General features: G+C 56.3%; 1 protein-coding gene across 1 annotated transcript in view; it reads left to right on the top strand.

Annotated features, from left to right (window-relative positions):
• The window catches only part of MRM1 (mitochondrial rRNA methyltransferase 1), a 23,406-nt gene that overhangs the window by 16,956 nt on the left and 740 nt on the right, over positions 1-5,710 (top strand). The window lies entirely within an intron of this gene.

The following is a 5,710-nucleotide window of genomic DNA, read 5'->3' as shown; positions in this document are numbered from 1 at the left end:
TCCTGCTGCCTGGTCTGTGCAGCATGGAACCTCACGCCGGGCTAGCTCAGTGCGTGGTAAAGAGGACCCTCGACCTCCGGCCGCCATCCTTGTTATTTTACCGCAAAACGACTGCTCTCAGAATTATCTTTTTATATCGCAGGACCTTGTTTAGCAGACGGGGCGGGCAGAGGGGAGCAGGCCCGTTCCCCGAGGACCGCTAGCACCCCCGCCCCGAGGAGCAGGAAAGGGCATGAGCTCTGCCACCGGCTAATCGTCCCAGCTTCTTTCCTAGATTGGGAACAGAAGAGGGGCTGGTCCTTGAATCAGGACCAGGAGATTTGCACCGCAGGCTCTGCAAAAGCTGCTCTAAGCGAGGTTCCTCTCCGCTACACTCCAAGAAGGATTTTTATGGAAATGCCTGTCCTTCGCCCCTGCCCCATGCCCTCCCTGTCACAATATCCCATTTCAGAGGACACCCTTCACCAGCTGCGGTGCCCGAGGAGGAGGGGCTGGGCCTGGGCTTTCTCCTGCCACCTCTGCAGCTGGCCATCTGCTCCTCAGACACCCGGCTTTTGTGCTGAGGTTTGTGGGTGTCAGAAGGGAGGCTCCGTGAAAAGCAGTACCTCTCATGGTGTATCTGCAGCCTCAAAAACACATCCACGGGCTGAACAGTTTCCTTTAGAAAGAAGACATCTTCGGGCCGGCCTGCGACCTGCTGGTTAAGGGAGCTAGGTTTTATTTGACTGAGGTTCGAGTCCCTGCCCTGGAGGCTTGGAAAACACCCTGGGTGCATGTGTATGTGCACCCCAAATCCGACGGGACAGAGAAATGGAGAAGGGATTGTGGAGTGACCACACCCCATTGGGGACTGCTTTCTCCTTTTCCTCTCTTTCCATCTCTCTGTCTTGCCATCTCTACCTGGTGAGCACATGCACCCTTTGGCAAAATCTTAAAAGAAGAAATAGGAAACTGTAACCGTGGGCTTGGTCTCCTCCTGCAAGCAGCCTTCCCGGCCACTCTGCCTCTACACAGGCCTCTGCAGACACACACCTCCCACAAAGGACACACCCCTCTCACACACGCGCACACGGTCCCTTAGACTTTCAGGGCAAGATTTAGCTTTACTCATTTCGTACTTCCAGTTCCCAGGCCAGGGCCAGGCTCACACTGGGCATTTAGAGATGACGTGCGGACAACCAGCAAGGCCTGAGGACGGCGCCTAACGGCCTCCCCTTCGCTTCTCTGGCGGGTGGAGAGAGGGGAATCTCCCAGCACATTCCAGCTGACCTTGACCTTCCACTTTCAGAAGCTTCAGAGAGGGCTCGGCACAAAGGCCCCCAGCCACGGCTGCTCTGAGTCTGAGCGAGGGCCGTGCGGAGGCTCGCAGGCTAAGGCCCCTCTGCGTCCAGGCCCTACATGGTTAGGGGCGGGGTGTCCAGCAGGGGTCAGGCCAGGCTGAGCCCTGAGGCCGATGGGCAGATGGCCACCAGGTGCTATGGGGCCTGGAATCTGTGCTTGGGGCAGCAGGGGGAGCAGCGGACGGTGGCGATGAAGGTGCTGGTGCGTAGGCTCGCACGTGCTGTCGCACAGGCCTCGTCTCACTCAACCCTGCTCCTTTGGAGTAGGCACTGTTACTACTTTCAGAGACGTTGAGTAACTTGCCCAGAGTCCTGCTGTGGCAATCAGAAGGGTTTGGAAGGGTTGGGGGAGAGGAGGGAGAAAGGGCAGGAAGCTCGGCCTTGGGAGGAGAGAGCCACCAGCCCAGCTCTGCTCGGGCCTGCCACGGAGCCAGCAGAACTGTACCTGGCTAGTCCACGCCTCTCCGCCCTGGCCCCAGCCCGTGGTCATGCCAAACCCCTCCCATGCAGCCCTCACCCATCTCCCCTGCACCTCTCCTGAACCATCTCCACAGCTTCCCATGGGGCTGTGGGTGCGGTGCCGGGCTGGAGGCCAGAAGTGACACCCAGGGCTCCTACTATGGCAGTCGTGGGCGCAAGACCTGGCTCTGCTCCCAGATCTAAAGGCTCGGGGTTTGGGTGAGTTTCTTAATCTCAGGTGCTTAACTCCCTGTAAGATGGTGCCCCAAACTGCTTCCCCCAGGGTTGCGCTTGGGCTTGGGAGAAGATGCCCCTGGCATTCAGCAGGGCTGCAACAACCTTCCCTTTCTGGCTCTTCATTCTCTTTCTCATGTGTGTCTTTCTGCCCTCCTAGCTCAGGGGCTGGCAGCTCCTCTCCACTCATCTCCGCTCTGGCCTGGTCACTGGGGGCTCCCTCTTGCTGCCCCCTCTCTGAGTGTGTCTGTCTGCACACCCTGCTTGTCCCTCTCTCTGCTTCTCCCCTGGTTCCCGATTCCCCCAGGGCTCTCCTGCGAGACCTGACAATGGGAGTCCTTAAAGCTGCAGAGCCACCAGGATGGGAGTAGGGTATAGGGACAGAGGGCCTTTGCAGACAGGGACCGTGGCTTAGCTCATGCTACCATTTAATAAGTATTTATTGAGCACCTATGATGTGCCAGCGGGGATTTAGCGGTGAACAAATCAGCCGAGAGCCAATAAATACATAAAGTTGTATGGCATGTTATAGGCGGGGGCTTAAGAACGTTTGTGGAAAATGCATGTCATGGGGCCAGCCTGTGATGGTTAAGGCAGCTGGGTCCCACATGGCCGACTGCATGGTTCAATACAGAAAGTTGTATGGCATGTTATAGGCGGGGGCTTAAGAACGTTTGTGGAAAATGCATGTCATGGGGCCAGCCTGTGATGGTTAAGGCAGCTGGGTCCCACATGACCGACTGCATGGTTCGAGTCCTGGACCTGGCAGCTCGAAAAACACACCAGGTGTATGCACACACCTGTCCAAAATCCTGAGAGGAGAATGGAGAAGGGACTGCCGAGTGGCACAAAGGCCCCCAGCCACGGCTGCTCTGAGTCTGAGCGAGGGCCGTGCGGAGGCTCGCAGGCTAAGGCCCCTCTGCGTCCAGGCCCTACATGGTTAGGGGCGGGGTGTCCAGCAGGGGTCAGGCCAGGCTGAGCCCTGAGGCCGATGGGCAGATGGCCACCAGGTGCTATGGGGCCTGGAATCTGTGCTTGGGGCAGCAGGGGGAGCAGCGGACGGTGGCGATGAAGGTGCTGGTGCGTAGGCTCGCACGTGCTGTCGCACAGGCCTCGTCTCACTCAACCCTGCTCCTTTGGAGTAGGCACTGTTACTACTTTCAGAGACGTTGAGTAACTTGCCCAGAGTCCTGCTGTGGCAATCAGAAGGGTTTGGAAGGGTTGGGGGAGAGGAGGGAGAAAGGGCAGGAAGCTCGGCCTTGGGAGGAGAGAGCCACCAGCCCAGCTCTGCTCGGGCCTGCCACGGAGCCAGCAGAACTGTACCTGGCTAGTCCACGCCTCTCCGCCCTGGCCCCAGCCCGTGGTCATGCCAAACCCCTCCCATGCAGCCCTCACCCATCTCCCCTGCACCTCTCCTGAACCATCTCCACAGCTTCCCATGGGGCTGTGGGTGCGGTGCCGGGCTGGAGGCCAGAAGTGACACCCAGGGCTCCTACTATGGCAGTCGTGGGCGCAAGACCTGGCTCTGCTCCCAGATCTAAAGGCTCGGGGTTTGGGTGAGTTTCTTAATCTCAGGTGCTTAACTCCCTGTAAGATGGTGCCCCAAACTGCTTCCCCCAGGGTTGCGCTTGGGCTTGGGAGAAGATGCCCCTGGCATTCAGCAGGGCTGCAACAACCTTCCCTTTCTGGCTCTTCATTCTCTTTCTCATGTGTGTCTTTCTGCCCTCCTAGCTCAGGGGCTGGCAGCTCCTCTCCACTCATCTCCGCTCTGGCCTGGTCACTGGGGGCTCCCTCTTGCTGCCCCCTCTCTGAGTGTGTCTGTCTGCACACCCTGCTTGTCCCTCTCTCTGCTTCTCCCCTGGTTCCCGATTCCCCCAGGGCTAATCGATGGCAGCCGCTGGTTATCGATTGAGGTGGGCGTCCAAGTGCGGCTGGCAGAGGCTGGGGTTGTCTGGGGGGGGGTGGTGGGCGTCCAAGTGCGGCTGCCAGAGGCTGGTATTGACTGGCAGCATTGGTGCTGAGGCCTGGGTGGAGGGGCAGCTGGGGAGCCTGGGGCTGCAGGGGAAAGGGGCTCCCCCCTCTCCTGCGAGACCTGACAATGGGAGTCCTTAAAGCTGCAGAGCCACCAGGAGGGAAGTAGGGTATAGGGACAGAGGGCCTTTGCAGACAGGGACCGTGGCTTAGCTCATGCTACCATTTAATAAGTATTTATTGAGCACCTATGATGTGCCAGCGGGGATTTAGCGGTGAACAAATCAGCCGAGAGCCAATAAATACATAAAGTTGTATGGCATGTTATAGGCGGGGGCTTAAGAACGTTTGTGGAAAATGCATGTCATGGGGCCAGCCTGTGATGGTTAAGGCAGCTGGGTCCCACATGGCCGACTGCATGGTTCGAGTCCTGGACCTGGCAGCTCGAAAAACACACCAGGTGTATGCACACACCTGTCCAAAATCCTGAGAGGAGAATGGAGAAGGGACTGCCGAGTGGCCATCCCCCTCAGGGTTTTTTCCCTCACTTCACCTCTTTCTCTGTCTCTCCATCCAGTGAGTGCACGTGTCCTATAGCAAACGACAACAAAAAGCATATTATGAAAGACTCTGCATGAACCTCAGTTGTTTTGTACCAAAAGAAACTCATGCTTTATGGATTTATTTTAGCTTCTTTATTTATTTCTTCCATAAGAGAGAGAAAAGGCACTCCCATCAGGGTCTGTGCAAGCCCAAGTCACGGGCATAGGCATGTAGGCCCCTGGTAGGCCCCTGGCATATACAGGGAGGCCTCAGGACACCAACCCAGGGCCTTCTTCCCACGTGGGTCCAGCAGTGCGGAGTGCTGCATTACCACCGCAGCCATCTGGCCCCTTAAGCTCATGCTCTAATTCCAAATTCCACAAATCTTTGACGTTCCCTTGTACCTCTGTGAAGTTTATAATTAAAAAAAATCGAGGTCATGTCGGGACCAGCAGTTAGCGTAATGGCTATGTTGCTGGACTCCCACGTAGTTGACTGTGGTTCGCATCCCAGATCCGGTGGCTTAAAACTCACGCTGGGCACGTGTGCATGCATGCCCAAGATCCTGAGAGGAGAATGGAGGAGAAGGGATTGCGGTATGGCCATCCCCCTGGGGGGTGATTTCTCGCTTTCTGTCTCTATGTCTCTCCCTGTCTGTCTGGCGAGCGCACATGCCCTATAGCAAAAACCTCTCCAAAAAAAAAAAAAAATCTAGGTCATGTCAGTAGATCATTGGCTGGACCCACCGATTGTTCTCATCTCATTGGCTCTCTCAAATGTGGCTGGCCCCACGGAGTCATCTCACTTCCTTTACCGAATGTGGCTTAATCAGCTAGCCCTCCCCCACTGATCTCCCTCCCACATTACTGCGCAGGAAAACGTCTGCCCTGGTCTAGTTTTTCTCTCTAGCCGCAGAGGCAGGTGCTCTAGCACTCTTACCCACCTCCATTTGCTAGTTTTCTCCTTCCTCACTTCCCAGCCTTCAGAATGGAGGAAACACAGAGCCCATCAGACTTGGATCAGGTGCCACCTCCGCCACTCACCAGCTGTGTGGCTTTGGGCCTTTTTTCTATCTTTTTCTTTCTTTCTTTCTTTCTTTCTTTCTTTCTTTCTTTCTTTCTTTCTTTCTTTCTTTCTTTCTTTCTTTCTTTCTTTCTTTCTCT

Source organism: Tupaia chinensis, unplaced genomic scaffold (assembly GCF_000334495.1).
Source record: "Tupaia chinensis unplaced genomic scaffold, TupChi_1.0 Scaffold000407_4, whole genome shotgun sequence".
NCBI classification, from domain to species: Eukaryota; Metazoa; Chordata; class Mammalia; order Scandentia; family Tupaiidae; genus Tupaia; species Tupaia belangeri.
Note: the sequence above shows the minus strand (reverse complement) of the source record. Positions and strands in the feature narration are given on the sequence as shown.